Source organism: Camelus dromedarius, chromosome 22, assembly GCF_036321535.1.
Source record: "Camelus dromedarius isolate mCamDro1 chromosome 22, mCamDro1.pat, whole genome shotgun sequence".
In the NCBI taxonomy this organism is placed as follows: Eukaryota; Metazoa; Chordata; class Mammalia; order Artiodactyla; family Camelidae; genus Camelus; species Camelus dromedarius.
In genome coordinates, this window is record NC_087457.1 from 18,944,692 (window position 1) to 18,964,565 (window position 19,874).

The window sequence follows — 19,874 nt, forward strand, 5'->3', positions numbered from 1 at the left end:
CTCCCTTCCTCCTTGGAGCAGGTCTATCTCAGAGGCCCCCGAATTCTGTTCACCACATGAAACAACAGCTAACAAGAACATTAATCTAGTAAAACAGAACACAACCGAAAACGTTAAGTTTGCTGCTGCTCATCACACAGAGACTGCAGTGAGTTCTTGGATAGATTTTGGTGAGCGCGGAGTGCACAGAAGACATCTCTGCTAGCACCAACCCCTACCCACAGTCGTCTTCTCTACCAATGGCAATTTAATGCCATATCTTCTAAATATCAGAATATTTAGCATGCTCTAAATTAATTTCTAAGAACCTTAAAAATACCATTGAGAAAGTAAAGGGTACCTTTCTTGCCCAGCCCATCTCAGCCAGCATTTCTCTCCAAAAGCGAAGATGGATTTGAGGAGGGTGGTGAGGTGATATTCCCTGTCCTTCCACTGTCCCCTTTACCTTGTGATTGTTGTCCTGAGATGCTTCTCCCCACTGTCCATGGCCACTGGTGATTTGAGAGCATTCAGGTTCAAAGCTTTGAAGGGCATGTCCTCTGGAGCTAGACTGCCTGGCTTCCAATCCAGCTGTGTTCAGCCCTCTCTTGTGCCTCAGTCCTCTCATCTGCAAGACAGAAATAATAACAGACTATCCCTCATGGACTTAAACACCTAAAGACCTGTAATGCCCTGATGGGGCGTCCCTCTTCGTCACTCCTCTGAACAGCTCTGGTTAGCACTTCTGGGACCTTCCCAATGGGTATTGGTTACAACTCATCTGATTTGACTTATCCGGTGCCCTTGACGTGGTTGACACTTCCCTCTTTCTTGAGTTTCTCCTTGCTTGGCTTCCAGAGTATCTGTTGAGTCTGGTTTTCCTTCCACTTGACTGGTTACATCTTTCTCTCAGGTCTGAGGTCCTCCTCCTTTTCTAGACACTGGAGTGCCCTGGACCTCAGTGCTGGGACTTCCATCTAACTCACCCACACTCAGTTCACCTGTCTGTCAGTTTCAAGGCCGTGTCTGCCCACTTTTATATTCTTTTCCTAGACTCCTCCCTCGAAAGTCAAACTAACACCGAAATGCCTGCCTCAAGTTCTTTACTTAAGATTGTCATGAGCATCTCAAACTTAATAATATCCCAGACTGAACTCCCCATTCCAGCTCTTCCCCTAAACAGCTCCCCCATCTCAATAAATGTCAATTCTGTCCTTGAAGTTGCTCAGGACAAAATCCTTGGGACTGTCTTTGGCTTCCTACTTCCCTTCACAGACCATATCCAATCCATCAGCGAATCCTGTAGGCTCTACCTTCAGATAAAACCAGTGACTGACCACGGCTCACCTCTTCTGCTGTCACTGCCCCAGCCCACAGCCACCATCCCCTCCAGCCTGGGTTGCTACACTAGCCACTTAATTGGCCCCCCCATTTTCACCCTGATGTTTTATAGTCTATTTTTAGCACAGCAGCTGGAGGATGCTTTTAAAACAAGTCATTCCCAGGGTCAAAGCTCTCAAGTGTGTTCTCCATCCAACTCGGAGCAAAAGCCTGTGTCCTTCCAGAGCCCAGGGAGGCCCTGTGGAGCTTCTCTCCTCTGACCTCGTACGCCCCTCTCCCTCTTTTTCACATCACCCCCTCCTTCCTTGATTTTTCTCAGGTGGGCCAAGCATGCTCCCACCTCAGGGTCTCTGTACTGATGTTTCCTCTGACTGATTTTGTCATGTTTGCTCCTTCACTGCCTTCAGGTCTCTGCTCAAATGCCACCTCATCAATGAGACCTAAATATAGCAACATTTACCACGTGTACTGTCTGCTCCCCTCAACTGATTTTTTTTCTCTGTAGGACTTAATGTCACCTGATCCACTGTATGTTGTCTTGTTTATGTGTGCACTGCCTGGCAACCCTCAAGAGAATATTATCTCCATAAAGGCAGAGGCTCTGGTTGGCTCCCCAATGCAGAGCCTAGATCAGTGCCTGGCACACAAGAGGCTCTCAGTAAATATTTGTGGAATGGATGAATTAAAGCATTTAGAACAGTAGCAACACCTAGTAAGCCACTGGTAAAATTTAACATTTATTATTCAAATGTCAAAACTCCAAAATCAAGGGGGTGCTCCTTCCCTCTGCACTCTGAAAGGACAAAGACACTCCTTTTTTGGCACTACGAGTAGGGAGGAAAGGGGAAGGAAGAACTAACAGGGGTGGGAGGCCCATCCCCGAGAACCTCTCTCTCAGGAGGCCCCCGGATGGGGAGCAGGAATGAGAGGACCCTGTGTGGGGCTGCAGTTCCTCTCTTGTATGTCCAGGGAGGCTTCCACGACTCTCATCTATCCTGATTGTGGATCTCTGAATATCGGGGGACTACCAATATCCTTGGCTATTCCCAGGTGCAACACTTCCTTATTATCAGATGAAGCAACACAGAGGAAAGGAGGTAACTCTTACAATGTTAAAACTTTTTGCCCTTGGTCTTAGTGAATGAAATGCTACCATTCAGGAGATTAACTTTTAAAGCCAAACACTGTATAACTGAGATAACTGAATTCATAAAAAGTGTTAGGACTGCTCTAAGAATTTATCAGCTATTTGCTTTTTAATGTGAATTAGTTCACTCAGTGTTTTCCCTCCAAACTCCTTATTCATACCAGTCTGATCTCACAAATGGAAGTTTTGCTTGGGATGGAGGAAAGACTGAGGGAGAGAAATTCTATAGCCATGTCACCAGGGGAAAGAGCAATGGAGGCATTTTTGCGAATATATGGGCCTCAGAATGATAGAGTGAAACAGACAGGAGGGTAGAAGCATGGGGGTGAGGGTGGGATCAAATGTAAATTTCTTCCAAATGAAAACCAGACAGCTTCCATATTGACTGCGCTCATTGTGTGAGGCCAGGAAAACCAACTCTTATGACCCTGTTCCAGGGCAACGGTTTGATGCTAATTCAGTTGGGCAGCTGGAACCCAAGGGAAACTTCTATGTAAACATTCCTCTAAACCTATTTTTTCTTTTCACCCCTTTGAAGGGTCTCAGTTTACAAGGCTATGTCAATACTCAAGCAATCCAACTGAAGCATCTAAGCACAGTGCTCCGTGGCCTGGGACTGGCGCTGAGTTGGTTGATGCACAGGCCTGGCAGTCATTTGCCCTCCTCCTTCCTACTGGCATGGAATCTGTATTCATTTCACAGGTTTGGCCGTTGGCTCAGCCAGTGCTGGTTCTTATCTACAAGTAGCACTGCTGCCTCCTTGCCTTGACGTTGTAGCCACAGGGCTGAGTTTAGGAGGCATCTGCACCCCTCCTCAAAGATCAGGGGAGAGATCTTTCCCCTGGAGATGCACAAATAAAACTGTACACAGGAAATGAGTTTCAAGAAAATTCACCAAGGAAAACCTGAAAGTTGATCAATTACGGGCTTGCTTCTAACATTTATTTATAGATTCTCTATTCCTTGATGGGTAGTCTGTAAGACCAAAGAAACTTGAAACAAAAACGACAAATTACCAGGGCTGCTCAGAGAGCTCTGAGGCACATTTGGAATCACAGAAAACTTTAAGTCATCAACACAAACCATTACTAGTCCTTCGATGTCCTCTAATACATTTTGACCAAGTGGTCCTCTGCCTTACCCTTAAGCCACCCCTGCCATGGTGAGGAGCCCTCCCACCACTGAAGAGGCCAGTCCATCTTTGGTTAACTTTACCAGTCAGAAAATTCTTTGTCACTGATAATAATGGAGAGCCCAAATTAATAATACATTCAAATTTATAAAATTAAATCTGATTTTAAAAAGTGACAGTAAGGATGGCCATAACTATTCCTGGTTTAGTTCTTGCAAATCAGTGGTCATGAGACTCAAAGTCCCAATGTCTAGGAGACCAGCCCCAAGCCCTGCATGATACGCTGTGAGACTTTAAAACAGGAAGGGCAACTTGACTTTGTTAGCGATGCTACTACCAACAGTTACCAGTGGTGCAGTGCTGAACCATGAGATGGGCATGATGCCGGGGGTCGGCACGTACGTGGATCATTTCATTCCCCACAACAGCCCTATGAAGAGGGTGGCACACTCTCATTTTTCAGAGGAGAAAACTGAAAGAAAATACCCTGAGTGTTAGGATGACACTGCAAGTCAGTAGCAGAGCTGAGAGTCGGACCCCAAAGGGTTTGCTATCCAAGCTCACGCTCTACCCATGACATCCCCTCTGAGAGTGGTCTATCCTCAGTCGCTCTTCACGGACCCTGCAGGGCTGGGCTGGATGCAGTGGTCAAAAGGGAGCTCTCAGTCGGCCACAGAGTGGCCTGCATGAGACCAGCTCGAGGTCACTTCCCCTTGGATTTCTCCTCAGCCTAGTGGAAATGTGACCCTAGCTGTCAACGCCTAAAAGAGAGTCCAAGAAAGCATTAACATCCAGTGACATTTCTGGACTCCCTTAAAACCTGTGATGCATACCTTCATCTTTTATATAACACTAAGTTATATAACAACAGAATCACAGAATTTCAGAGTTGTTGAAACTCTGCAGATCATTTAGCCAAGGTTTCCTCCTGATGTATCAGTTGGGAATAGCTTTACCAAGAGGGAACTGAAGGATTTGGGGGAAAAAAGTGAATAAATGTAGAGTAGCAAAGCTAGAAGAGTTGCTTTTGTTATGCAGTCCCTTTGGGGAAGGGAAGAGTGTCTGAGACCCAGTCCTTGCCTCTGAAGGGCTTGGAGGGTGGGGAAACGAATAAAGTCAAGTCAGCGAGTCCTACTGAGCATGACAGTCCCTGCCTCAAAGTTCTCACGGACTATCTCTAAGTGCTGCATAGCTCTAAACATTGAGGCAGAGAACAGAGACGTATCCCTGGGCATACAGAAAATTTCCTACCAGCTACATGGGACCAAGAAGAAAACTAACCATTTGTACACTTTTCCTAGAAGCCATAAAAGACAAGATGGGTGGAGTCCATGAAGTCCCTAGTGTATGAGGCCGACCACCATGTTTTCGAGAACCCAAACTGTTAGGGTATTCTTCCACACACTGAGCTGCTATCTGCCTCCCCAGAAGTTAGCTGTCATCTCTAAGCCCCAGGTTTCTTATCTGCCAAAACAGAATAACAAAGGTACCTATCTCCTAGGACTCCCATGAGGCTTCAGGCTTGAATAAGATAATCTTAGCAAAAACGCTAGGAAAAGACTCTGGCACATAGTGAGTACTTGAGAATGACAACTATCTTTATTATCACTCTACCCACTGGTAAAAGTTAGGGACAAACAGAGACACACTTCTAGAAAAAAAGTGGGGGAGGAAAACTGTATATTGTGTTTCATTTTGTCTTCTACATTTTCTTTAACCACCTAGTATGTCTGTTTTTCTGTATTTCAGGTTAGTGGGGTATTCAGAGCTAGTGCTGAGACTGGACTTAGTCCAGTATGGGGGGGGGGTGTCAAGGAAAAGAGAAGGGGAGAATATAAATAAAGGGACATAGGGATTTTGCCTCATTTCCTAGATACTTAAGCTCAGGGGACTATTCCTGCCATGCTCTTTCCTAGGAGGAAACTTAAGAGAGTTCTGGTTAATGTTGCTAATGAACTATCACTGATTGAGGATTTAATGTGCTTAATCCCTGCATACATTATCTCGTTTAATCCTCGCCACCATTGGTTGAGTAAGGTTAATTTGTCCCATTCTCCAGGGAGTTTGCAGAACCAGGATTTGAACTCATTCTTATCTTACCCCGAGACAGGCTTTAAACCACCATACTAAACAAAAAGTTACTCAAAAAGTCAGTGGATCTGGGTCCTGCCTTAAGGCTCGACCCAATGAAGCTGAGAAAGTAGGAGTGTATCCTTGTTCTCTTACCCAGAATACCTCCCCTGGCAAATCTGGGTAGGGGTTTTTGAATAAATCCCTTTAAGAGTAGTTCTCTGAGAAAGCAGTATTGCAGCAAGACAGCTCTAAAGAGCCCAGCTGGGCAGCTTATGGGAGCGGCTTCTAAGAGCGAGGTTCACTGAGAGAAACTTCGAATGGGACAGACCTGAGGTGATTCATTCCTAGGAACAAGAAGGCACATCCAAACAGCCTCCAAGTTAGCTCCTGGGAAGAATGACTGCTCCTGTTGTCATCCCAGGACGTAGGGCCAAGGATGGCTGAGGGAGGGCCTTGGGCCCACGGCCTCAATCTCCATCAGTCCTTCAATCCACCCCAAATAAAAACAGTAACAATAACACTTGATAGGGGCAAGCAATATTTTCTTAACCTTACATTTGGAGTAAATAAAATCACCTTGACACATGTTATTTAAAGTGATATGAAATCTAAGTTATTTAAGAATGCAGCTTGAAGACAAGACCCCAGGGCTGGCCTCCTACTCCCCCCACCCAGATTTCTACCCCAAGCCCTCTAGACTGAAATTCTAGAGCTGAGGTAAGATGAAGCCTCACTGAGAACAAAAGGGTTTGCTTAGTAAGGTAAGGATAGAGGCGCAGGCTGGAGAGACAAGTCTTCAGGAGAGAGAACTTTCTGGTCACAGGTGAAGCCCAGATGGAAGAAAGGCGAGAGCAGATGCAGAGGACGAAACAGTTGTCATCACAAGTCCCTGGTTTAGGTACCTCTCTGCTAAGTGTCCCCAAGAATCAGAACTTGATACTTTGATAGTGACCACTATCCCATTCTTATTACAAAATTTAACCTTTTCTTTCTGGAAACTTGCGGGATCTTCTCTTTATTCCTGCATTCTGAAATCTGACAGTGACTTGTCTGGATATGAATCTATGTTCATCCACTGGCTGGACATGGGGTGGGTCCTGTCAATCTGGGGCTGTATGTTCTTAAGTGCCGAGAAACAGTTCTCAATTATTTCATTATTTCCTCCTCTCTGCTTCTTTTGTCTGGATCTCTTATTATTTGGATGTTCATCCTCTTAGACTGGTTCTGAATCACTCTCCTAGACTAATCCTCAGATTACCCTCGTTTTCCCCACTGTTTTCTATCTTTTTGTTTTTTTGCTTCACTTTTTAGTTTTTTGTTGAAGTCTTCATTTCTACTATCATATTTTAAAATTTTCAAAAACTCATTTTTATTGTTTTCTAAAGGATCCCTTCTTTTAAAAAAAATCAGAACCTCTTGTTTCATGGGTATTTTTTCTCACCTCTCTGAGGGTATTGATGTTAGCTGTTTTCAAAGTTTAATTCTTTTTTTCCCTAATAGTCTCGTTTCCCCCTAAGATTGTTTTTTATTTCAGTTTAGTTGGTCTTCCATTTTTCTTTTGATATCGGCTCATCCTTGACTGTCTGCTCATATTTACAAGGAAGGGAAATTTTATGGCCACATTAAACTTTGCTGAAGAGCAGTAGTTCTCAACTTTAGTATACACTTGGCGGGAGGGGAGGTGCTTCTTATAGTAGATCTCAGAGCCCCAACCTCAGTGGTTCTGCTTCTGCAGGTCTGGAGCAGGGTGCAAAAATCTGTATTTTCAGCAACTCTCTAGGTGATGCTGCTACTGCGGATTTGGAGACCACACTTTGAGAACCACCCCTCTGACCGGCTGTTTCCTTGGGGACTCTTCAAGATAGATATCTTTTGGTATTTCTCCTTAGGATGGCCACCTTCCTCAAAGAAGTAACTTCCAATCAGGTGTTTAGGGTCTAGACCCGGCCGCCAGCATTTTCCTAGCCTGAGAGGGCTTGGTGAGATGTCTCCTGTGGGTATGGAAATGTTCCTTTGATCCCCTTGTTGTATTACAGTAGACTTGCCCTCAACTATTTCTAGAGTCCTCCAGTCTAGAGACCCTTTGTTCCACTCTCTCCAGAGGTAAAAACCTCTCGACTTGTGCCAGTGGAGACTGGGCAGTGTGAGGAAAGAGATCTGGGGATCCAAATGCTTCCCAAGCAGACTCCTGAGTATCTGGGGGATACTGAGGTGCAGTGAATTTGCATCTTACTTTCCACTCCATTGGCCTGGGATTCTGGTTCTTGGGTCTGGAAAGTCAACAGTCCTTGTCCATCTGCCTCCAGCTTCTGGGACTGTGTTGCTCTGCTCACCCCCTTCATTTTTCCTGTCTTGGTGGGTTTAAACCCTTCTGAAGCCCCCGTTGCTGTCATTTTAGTAGGCTTTCAAAAAGAGAAAGAGATAAATGAAAATGTTCAATCTGCTCTCTTCACCCCAAAGTCCCTAACAGCACTATAAAAAGATTTGGTTAAGTATTAATTGCAGATAATTCTGAGCTATTTGTATTTGTAAAGACAGATGTGGCCTCACTGTGACTATTTCAGGTTTATGGACTATTTTTTTCCTTCTGTGCTAAAGAAAGTTTCCTATTTCAAGATAATTTTTTTAAAAACACATCTCCAGTAATGACCTCCAGAAGGAAATATGGAGACCCTCACTTTTCTGGCTTTTCAGACATGCATTAATAGAAAATGCCCTCAAGAAACAGTAAAGCTCTAAATCAGATTCATTTCAGTATTCAATGTAGCATATTCAAGTTGTCAGGATTTTTACAATATGTCTAATGAAGTGCTCAGCATGATGAATTGTACAATTATAATGAAATGGGGTTCTAATGAGCAATTATTCTAAGCAAGAATCTTCCAGGTTTTTTTTAAGTTCTCTTTCTCTCAAACTAGAAGCTAACAAGTAGTTGTGAAAAAATTATTGCAGCGTCTGTGTAAGTAGCATGGCAGTCAGTCGAAATGCCTTTTACAAACCCAGTTTTCCTGTTCGTAGGTGACAATACAGCTTAAGAAAATGGGTTTTGAGGACATTTGTGCTCTATTGGTGAGAATGTAAATTGGTATAACCACTACAGAAAACAGTATGAAGGTTCCTTAAAAAATTAAAAATAGAGCTACCATATGACCCAGAACTTTCACTTCTAGGTGTATATCCAAAAGAAATGAAAAAAGAATCTCAAAGAGGTATTTATACTGCATGTTAATTCACAATAGCCAAGGTATGGAAACAACTTAAGTGTCCATCAATGGATGAACAGATAAGACATATATTCAGTCATAAAATAGGAGGAAATCCTGCCATTTTTAACAACATAGGCAGTCCCTGAGACCATCACACCAAGTGAAATAAGTCAAAGAAAGAACAATACTATATGGTATCATTCAAATGTGGAATCTAAAAAAGCTGAACTCATAGGAGCAGAGATTAGAATGGCGGTTACCAGGGGCCAAGGGGTGGGGAAAATGGAGAGATGTTGGTTAAAGGATACAAACTTCTAGTTAGAAGTTGAATAAGTTCTGGGGATCTAATATATAGCACAGTGATTATAGTTAAATACTGCTGTATTATATATTTGAAAGTTACTAAGAGACTAGATCTTAAATGTTCCCACCACAAAAAAGAAGTAGTAATTATATGATGTGATGGAGGTGTCAGCTAATGTTATGGTTGGGAGCCTGGGCATCATCTCCCAGCTGAAATAAAAGTTGCCTTTACTGAGTGCCTAGATTGCATGGGCTCTAAGCACTACGTTAGGTGAATTGTCATGCATTATTTTGTATTCTCAGAACAACCTGTGAGACAGATTTTACAGATGAGAAAAGCTGAAGCTTCAAGATGCTGAGTAAAGTGGCCCAAGTCTATGGGCAAAAGGAATCAGAGCTGGGTGTGCCTGGTTCCACGCTCTAGCTAGCCTTTGAGAAGGAAGCCGCTATCTTGGCTGCATTCTTTCTGGCTTTCTTCCTGATCCCCTCTGTGACTCAGATCAAGCCATTTGCTCACCGCCTGCTTTCTGGAACCTGCTTTGTGCAACCTCAAGGGCACTGATCACGTTATAGCCTACAGTGATGTAACGTGAACACTCTTGCTTTGACCATCTGCCTTCCTCACTAGGATGGTGAGAAATGAGGTGAATTACCATTGTTACCAGTTACAGCACTTCTGCGGCAAGTAGCAGAAAACTCCATGTTGATCAGCTTAGGAAAGTAAGGAAAATGAACTGTCTCACATAAAATAGGTCCTGATGGAGCACATCTCTGGGCTTGGTTAAGCTGGTGACTTTGCAATGCCACCAGAACCTTCGGATCCTCTCGTCTTCCTACTCCGTCATCCTCAGGGTGCTGGCATTGCTCCAGCTGGGTTCCTCCAGGGCTACCAGGTGGCCCCTGCTGTTCCAGCCACCATATCTTGACACAACATCATCCAGTGGAAGAGTAGAAATGAACACTGGCATCAGAGCTCTTCAAAATCAAGGCAATGTTTCTAAGAAACCTCCAAGCAGGCCTGTACTGCACCATTGTCCAGACTGGGTCACTCCTAAATCCATCACTGACAAGGGGCACAAGATTGCTGTGATTAGGTTAGACTAATTTGGGTTCATTCCTGAGACAGGTTAGGAAAAAGCCAAGGACATCTGGAAAAAATTGGGGCTTTGAGAGCAGGGAGTAAAGAAACAACTAACCATTGGGTGGAGAACCAACAGTGACTTCTACTCTAGTGAATTGTGCTAAGTTTCTCTGAAGAAAGAGCACATAGCATCAAGGTTTTTATGTTTCTGTATTTTCAACTATTCTCCAGACTGGGGATGTGGGAATGAAAAGGGTTAATTTGGGACTTTGGTTGAGGAGCTATGAGGAAACTAAAGAAACTTCAACTATGTTAGGACTTAAACTAAATTTCCAAGCATCTAGACAAATGCAGTAATGGAGAAATATATTTAACGATCAACACTACAAAGGAGCAGTAGGATTGAGAATCTATGAAGAGACTGATATTTACCTTTCAGGTTAAAGTTTAAGATATGCCTGTTATTAGCTGATCAGAAACAAGCTGAAAACTGGAACCCAAAGGTACTGATGACAACAGACCCAAAAGGTTGCCAAAAATCCCTCAACTTTAGTGTCAGTATTCTTAGCACCACTGGGGAGTTGGCACATGATTCTGTTTCTCCCAAAAGCATTTGGACAGAATTCTCTACAATGATGCAACCTGTAACATTTTTCACATGTCATTTGTGCCACCAGTACAAGGTTTTCTCAGTTCAGTAAAGTGTGTAGGTCATATAAGGATATTTGATTCATCTGCGCTACTCTTGAAGAAACTGAGGATCCATGAGCTTCTCCAGCACATACAAAGTGTTTTCAATTCTTGGAAGAGAAAAACTACCTGTTACGAACAAACGACACCCCTGATTATTAGTCATTAAGCTCTCCTCTGACCTCAGCCAACAATCAAATACATGGAAAATAAAGTATCTTTTTAAAACAGAGATCTGATGATATAACCACCTATTCAAAAAGCTTTCATGATGTCCTATTTCCTACAGAACAAAATCCAAACTATTTCACTTCACATCTAAGACCCTTGGGAATCTGGTCCCTTTTTTTTCCCACTCATGTTTCCTCCAGTCTTCCCAGATCCCTCACCGCTTCTGGCTGGTATGAACTTTCACATTTCTGCACTGTTGTCTAACTTCACTCCTTTATTTCTACCATTTAAATACCTATTCATCCTTTAAGACCCCAATCAAACCCAGTTCCTCTAGCAGACTTCCCTTCTCAGCTATCCCTTATTGATTAATCAGAATTAATCAATCTCATCTCTGTGGACTCCCATCATTGTTTCCATTTCTGTTTAATGCTTTTTAACAGTTGCCCCTAATAAAGATACTGTAGTGACTGCTGGACTTTCTGGACTAAATTAAGAGCTTTCTGTGATGGAGGCCAGCTATATCTTCATCTATCCTACTTCTTCTTTCTGGGAACATAAGAAAACCCCGTTTTTCAGTCTTTCTTGCAGTTAGTGTGAGGCTATGTGCTTGGGTTCTAATCGATGGAATGGGGTGGAAGTAATGTAAGCAACTTGTAAAACTAGTCTTTAAAAATATTTGATAAGCCTCCAGCCCACTCTTCACTTTCTGCGGAAAGAGGCCAGCATCACAAGATGAAAGAAGCCTGGATCTCTGAGTAATGACTTGAAGGAGAACTAGCCAGAAGAGCTGCTGACCCACTTTGGAAATTGCGTGAGTGAGAAATATACTACTAGTACATTAAGCCACCAAGATTTGGGGATTACTTGTTATTGCAACATAGCCTCGCTTACCTTGACTAATACAATTCCTAAGGTAGAAGCGACCATGCATGATTCATTTTTTATTCCCCTGGGGCTCAGTGCTTTGCACATCTTTCCAAAGTGAGATGAAAAGTGAATAAAATAGCTGTCATAAACTTTATATATTTTCACCTAAGGAAAGGCGGAAATCCCCTTAAGAGCAACATCTCTATTTTTCTGCAAACATAAGATTAATGATTTAACAGACATGTGTTTTTGATATTTGCTGGCAGACTTTAGCAACGAGATGGAGGGGAAAGTGGGATGGAAAGAGTTCTCCCTACGCCAGGCTTGCCTCCTCCTTCTGGATGTGGTTTAACTATCACCTTCACAGCAAGCTCTTCAGGAATCACCACACAGGAATACTCACTTCTTTTCTAACATTACTCTCTATCTTAGCAGTTATCTTCATAGAATTTACTTCAGATTGTAATTATTTGCTTGGTTTGTTTGAATTCCAGATTAGACTGGAAACTCCGTAAAGGAAGCAACCATATCTGTCTTGTTCACTGTTGTTTCCCGGTACCCAGAGGATGTCATGCTCACAGTAATACACGCTTGTGATGATAGGTAAGGTAAGGAAGGAGCTAGAAGAAGCTCTGATTAAAAAAAAAAAAAATTACTGTGGGGTGGGGACAGATAGCTCACATTTCCAAAGCCCCAAAGTCACAGTTGTATATAGTAAAACAATCAGTGAAAAGGTAAAATTGTGTTCCATAAAATATGCTCATGCACAAAAAATATGTCCATGTAACACGGTTAAAATCAGGTGACTTCACATCTATAGTAGGAAGTCTTAGTAACTGGAAAAACCATCTAACCCAATTCCCCCAAAGAGTCCAGATAAATGAGAGATGACTAATCATTCTTTCACCAATTCACTAGTTCATTTCTCAACAAAATCTTCAATCCCCACTTCCATCTACCCACATCTCCTTTTATAATAATTTCATGAAAAGGTACAATGTGTTCCACATAGTAAGGACTCATAGTAAAGATGTAGTTAAACAAACATACCCACAGAGTTCACTTTTCTGTGAATTTCCCCTCCTGAAGAGAACATATCCCCCCATCTTGTCCCTTCTAAACAGAATGTCTCCTCATCACTCAGCTCCTGCAGTCTGTGGGCTACAAGCGCATAGTACTTCCTGAGACTGTCATGAACACTAGGACCTTTTAGAGCCATGTCCAGCTTGCCTTCAGACTTGCCAAAAATCACTGCCTGCCCCCTTCACCTACCTCACCCCCCTCCAGAAACAGCAGTTCCATCTGAACTGGGGCAAGGTGGGCTCTGAGAGATGGAGCTTTTTTCCTGTGCACTTGAGAGCTGTCTCTCTCAAGTGTAAAGTAAGTTGAGTATTTCTGTTGAATTTTTTTTAACTCCAGTGATTCAAATGTGCTCCCTAAGAGGCAGCTCACTGAAGTGGAAAGAGCCCTGACTTGGCAGTCCAGAAAACATGGCTTCATATCCTGGGTCTGCCCCTAACTCACTGTGTGCTCTAGGCCACACAGGGCCTTAACCTCTCTGGGCTGGACCAGAAGGTCATCACCTTTTACTCTAAAAAAACCCAAGAGTCTGTTTTTCATCCTAACAGTATGGGTCCTATTGACCAATATATGGTATTATCTCTTTGGAGAAAACAGTTTGCTGATATGGCAGGTATCTAAGAGTTCTGCCCGCTGAACTGTCATCAAAGCCAGACAGCCTCGTAGTTGCCAGGTGTCCAGCAAGGCTCCACGAAAATATTTGATATGATGAGGTGTTTCTTTGATGTTTCTTAGTCTCAATCTTGGCTTGAATCTTGGAGCTTTGTTTCTATGAAGGCTTTTCTGGCAAATAGGGATGTTTATATTAGTAAGTCTTACAGCATTATTTAAGTTAAACAAACAGCAATTTTGAAGGAAGCCAATTTGAATGGCTAGAATTTGTTTGCCTGTGTGATGATAATTAGCTGCTTAATTCACTTCTTTGTTCAGGTTAGTGCTGAAATCCCACGTCCCTGGACTGTGATGAGATTCCCTAATGATTCAAACCGCTGTTCAGAATATCTCCACTTCACGCTTGAGATGGGCATCTGAAGGATGCTTTCCCCTGATTCTTACAAATCCTTCATTAAATAGCCATTTTGCTACCAAGGTTATGAAACAGAATGAAATGAAGCACTCATGTAAAGATAGACTTTATTTATTCATTTTTTTTTTAAAAAAGCAATGTTCATTGTCATTGTCATAACAACTTCTGTTAACAGGAGGGGGAAAAATTCACCACTTCACTTCTCTTTGCCAAGCAGAAAGTTGCTTCAGCATGTTCTGGATCTAGAACCGACAGGTTTTACTGTCAAAGAGGCTGATTTGGGGTAAAAACTCCCAGCAAGAAGATGGACAGGTGACTGGGGATGGTCTCTGCTCTGAACTCAGGGAGGTTGCTGCCCGGTCTCCATTCTCCAGGTGGGTTGGTCTGGGGACACAGACCCCAGTGAGCCTGCCCTGTACATTCTTTTGTTCCTCGAGCAGCAGTCCAGAAGCTGCTCATGATGCTGGTCCAGCCTGGGGAGAAATCACTCCCTCTCCATCAACACCCATCAGGCAAAATAATCAGATATCAATTACTTGGCTGAGTGAAGACGAAATAATTGAACCTGACCATGTTGCTGGCTCCATTTCTGTAGCTTTGGATTGCCATTTATCTAGCCCTGCAGCAACAGGCTGTCTTCCCATGAAAGGTGGTAAATTAGAATGATTTTGTTTTCCTGAATGGATTGATAATTCTTCCTTTAACATTGAAAAATAATTTTTAAAAGTTTGTTTCCTCAGGAGAGAAATGGCATAAACCAAAGGGGATAGTGGCAAAAGTCAGGCGTTGGATGTTTCTAATGCAGGATATTCCTAATAGCATCTTTCTAATGCTATTAATCTGTAAAGCCTCCAGATGTTTCCCTGTGGCATTTCAAGGGATCTCACCATCTGCCTATGTCTCAGGCTTGGTGAATCACTTAGCAATGCTTTTAGGAGGCACATTCAGACATTGTGCTGCTGTTTTTATATTTTCCACATGCTGTGTAATTGACTCATGTAGTCACCCTCCTTTTCCTCTATTGTAGGAAAGAGATGACCCAGTGGCTCTCTGTCTTTGCAGAGAAGATCGCTTATGCCAGCATACCAAGATGAGGTGATAAAAGTCACCTGTGTTCACTTTGGCCTTCTCCTTAATCTCACAAAAACTTGGGGGACTAAGAAGCTACAATTGTTGCCCCGTTTTCTCCTCTGTTCTTTTCCCTCTAGGAAATGGTATTTTAGTGGGCTTAATATGTGCCAGGAACTACTTCAAGGGCATAACAGTTATTAGCTCCTTTTATCCTCACAACAGCCCTACTGGGTGGGGACTGTCATTGCTCCCATTTTAAAGATGAGGTAGTTGAGACACAGAGGATTTAAGTAACATGTCCAATTTCATAGCTAGTAGATGGTAGGGTCAAGATTCAAACCCAGGCTCTGTCTCCAGTGCCCATGGTCTTTTACCATTTTACAAACTGAAATTAGTGAGCAGATAGTAAATTTCAACTACATGATGATAGTAGGAATACTAGGTATATAAAAACCCTTGGGGGGAAAATCATATATATAATCTTGAGCATTCAGATCAGATTGCCTTAGTTTGCACTAAAAAATACCCCAGAAAACAAACAAACTAAAAACCCTAAAAGCAAATAAAGCTAGACTGCTTTGTTTAGTCCTTGAAACCTGTCCTCTACCCTCAGCCCAGGTCTTCTGCTACCTGTTTATCTGGGAAGCTCACTTCTCTTCACAGTATCTTCCATCAACGCAACTTGGAATGCATCCCCTCTCCAGATTCCTGGTCCCTGAGGAAATGAGCTCATCTATTTGGTTCGTCAAGACCCTCCTCTGGGTTCTTTCCATCGGATACACAGGCAATTCTGGTCCCCTCTCCTCTCCCTTGACAAGTTGCTGGCTTCCTTTCCTCATTTCAGTTTTCTCCAAACTAAACATCTTCTATACAATTTCATTTTCTTCGACTACCCACTGTTTGCCCCAACCTAAACAGAAATGCCAACCACTCAATCCAGGGCTACTGAGGGTCACCTGGTGGTGCCTATGACCCAGTTGTCTCTCTGCCTTCTGGGTCTCCTTGGTCTACCTGCCCCACTGCCTCTCCCACCCGCAATGCAGATGCCCCAGGGCAGTCTATAAAGGGAAAGAAAAGCTGAACACAACAAGAAACCAGGAGGGGCATCTCTAGATGGGAAATTAGGACATCTTCTCAAGTCTATGACATCATTGTTGTCATTGAAGAACAACTGACTCTTGTCCAAGAACCAGAGGCAAGAACTTGAGTGAAGTTTCTAGAGCATGACACAGGAAGCTCATTTAATTCAGGCACATAGGGGCAAACGTTAGACTAAATCAGAGAATGTTTAAAGAAATATGTGTCTCACAAGCAACCTAAATGTCCTATATTTAAAACTCAACTTGTCATTTCCAGCTAAAACACCTGTTTGCTGCCAGTCTTTGCAGCTACTGGCTTCCTTGATTTCTCTTTTTCCTTCACACCCCATCAGCAGGTCCTGTGGGTGCCACTTCTAACATATACCCTAAATCCTTCCATCTACCTCCACCTCCATTTCTGCCTCCCACGTCCGATGTCCATGCCACCGTCCCCTTCTCCTGCACCCTCCCACCAGCCTAACTGGTCTCCTTAATGCTCTCTGCTCCACATATATTCTCCACACAACAGCCAGAGTTACCCTTTGAAAACACGTATTGGATCTGGTGACTATACTGTTTAATGCCCTCCAAAGTCTCCTGATGGCACATGAAATAAAACTCAAACTCACTGTCATAGCTTGCAGGGTTCTGGACGCAGCCCACCTTTCTGACTTCATCACGTGTCACTCTCTGTCTGGCTTTCTGAGACACAGCTTCCAAATCGATGAAATGAAGCAAGTAGATAGTTTCTTAAGTCCCTTCCAACTTTTATGATTATCTAGTATTTTGAGCTTTAGAAGAAAAGTTCTTGATAGAAATACTCTTTCAAGAATAATTTCTAACTGCCCCAGCTTAAGCACGATCAGAACTTTGTGTTAATTTGTTCATAGTCCAGGTTGGATTTCCACTTGTGCCTTGGACAAAATAAGTATCGGCTTTTTAGATTTTTTAATTACCGTGAGTCTAGTGTATTGATATGGTTCTCAGAGCAGTCTTAGAGCACTGGGAACTGCTTAGGATTCTTGCAGTCTTGCAGTAGATTATTCCTTTTTTGGTATTTGGATTGACATTTATTTTTCTTTTCCAGTCATATTGACTTCAGTATCATTAGCTCCAAAATGCACCAAAGGCCAATTGCATTGACTGTTTTCGTTCTACTCAGCTAGTACTTCGCAATTCATCTTTTACAGCAAAACTTCCCTTGTGAACAGGCCAGGAGGGCTGAGTTTGAATTAGAGTCATACCTTCCAACCAAGTGCAGTGTCTACTTTAAATGTAACAGAAGTAAATCAAAGGATAGGAGGAAACACTTGCTAAATGGCAAATGATTTGGAACCTCCTATTTGTGAGTGTGTGTGTTAGAAGAGGACTGAGTGGAGCTATTGAATTGTATTGGATTAGAAAGGAAAAAAGCGTAAACTAACTCCTACAAAATTGTATAATTTCCATGGAAAAAATCTCCCTGATTGATTTCATGTTACACATGGGTTAATTTGAGATTCAAGTAACCCAGTGGTTTCTGAGAGCCCACCAAAGAAAAGAGAGACTCTTTTGGGCTATAGGACTGTCTCCAAATAGGATATCTTTTCTTCCACGGGGTCAGAGTCTAGAAAAAAAGGAAAGAGTAAGAAAGCCTCTTTTGCCTAAGAATTTAAATGTTTTTGGTAAACAATTTTTTTTGAAGTCTATTTTTCTAATTGAGATTCCAAATCCAGGGGAGACTGGGTTTGTATGGAAGGAATCTCCAACTATCATCATACCCTTTTTAAATATCTATCAAAACATTAATGTGCGTTTAGTTGCAAGTGAAGAGAAGTGTTAACTGGTGGGTCTAAACTTAAACTGAAATAGTTTTCCCCACAGACTTTCTGCTGGGTTTGTGTTGTGGCTCTTACTTTCATAATTAACCAGCTAGTGTCCTGTCTTTTGGACAAAAGAAGAGCCAGTTACAATGTGGTGAAAGCAGGCAATAAAAAATAAAAACTAGGCAACAAAATAAAAATAAACAAAGGGGACCCCATCAAACTAAAAAGCTTCTGCACAACAAAGGAACCACCAACAAAATGAAAAGAAAACCTACATAATGGAAGAAATGTTTGCAGCACATATCTGATACAGGGTTAATATCCAAAATATATAAGAAACTCATACAGCGCAATAGGAAAAAAAAATCCTATTTACAAGTGGGCAGAGAAAATGAGTAGAAATTTTTCCAGGCAAGACATACAGATGGCAAACAGATACATCACGAATCATCAAGGAAATGCAAATCAAAGCCACAATGAGATATCACCTCACACCTGTCAGAATGGCTATGATCAAAAAGATGAGAAATAACAACTGTTGATGGAGTTGTGGAGAATGGGCAAAATTTGTGCACTGCTGGTGGGAATGTAAATTGTACAGCCAGTATGGAGGTTCCTCAAAACATCAAAAAGAGAACTATCATATAATCTAGAAAGATTACTTCTGGGTATTCATCTGAAGAAAACAAAACACTATCTTGAAAAGATACCTGCACGCTCATATTTACTGCAGCATTATTTACAATAGCCAAGATGTGGAAAAAATCTAAGTATCCACTGGCAGATGAGTGGATAAAGAAGATATGATACACACACACACACACACACACACACACACACACACACACACACACACACACACACACAGGAATATTATTCAGCCATAAAAAAGAAGGAAGTCCTGCCTTTTGCAACAACATGGATGGATCTTGAGGGCATTATGCTAAATGAAGTAAGTCAGACAGAGAAAGACAAATATTGTATGATTTAAAAAAATAAACTGATATATACAGAGAACAGATTGGTGGTTGCCAGGGGCGGGGGGCAGGTGGGCAAAAATGTATGAAGGTGACCAAAAGATATAAACTTCCGGTTATAAGACAAGTAAGTTATAAGTTCCAAGAAGCCAGTGCTAGGGAAGCATGAGTGTTCCCCTTATTCATTAGGGGAGTTTAGGTAATTAGGGTCATTAGCTCAAGGAAGCAGTCCTACAGCTTGCCCAGCCTAGAGGTGACCAGATCACTTGGAAGGTGCCTGAGCATTTTTATCTGAGGATGTCCAGATGGCAACAAGACCAAGGTGGAGGCTAAGGTGCGAATCAGAGCATCCCTTGTGGCTTTTGCACTACCAGGGCTAAGTGTCTTATCAGCAAAGTCACTGAAGGAGGCAAAGCCTCCACCTACAACACCCTCTCCCTTCTTCTACACTTACCCAATGCCTTCCTCTTCTAAGGTCATGTTCAAGGCTCACTTTACCCATAGGGCCCACCCTGACCACATGGTCCCTTTCTGGTCTCTCCCTCCTCTGACATCTGCTCATATTATTATCCAGATCATTCATTTGGCACTTACCATAGTGTTTTATACTGTTAGCTCTCATTTCCTTGCCAACTGGTTGGTGACCTCCTGGAAGACACAGGCTGTCTTAGATGGTTTTGTATCCTCCATAGCAAAGAGCATGGGGCCTTGAACTCAGTGTACTCTCAATAAATATGACTATTTTATTCATTGAGCAAATATTTATTAACTGCTCATTATGTGTCACTTCTACACAATCTCTGCCCTCGTGGAGTGTACAGCCTAGTGGGGGAAGGCAGGCA

The 19,874-nt window shown here is 42.5% G+C and overlaps 1 long non-coding RNA gene across 1 annotated transcript in view; it reads right to left on the bottom strand.

The window, feature by feature from the left end:
* Window positions 1-499: 499 nt before the first annotated feature.
* The window catches only part of LOC135318905 (uncharacterized), an 80,412-nt gene continuing 61,037 nt past the window's right edge, over window positions 500-19,874 (bottom strand). The window contains exon 3 of the long non-coding RNA XR_010377337.1: window positions 500-607. This is a non-coding gene — a long non-coding RNA (uncharacterized LOC135318905). The remainder of the gene's footprint in view (window positions 608-19,874) is intronic.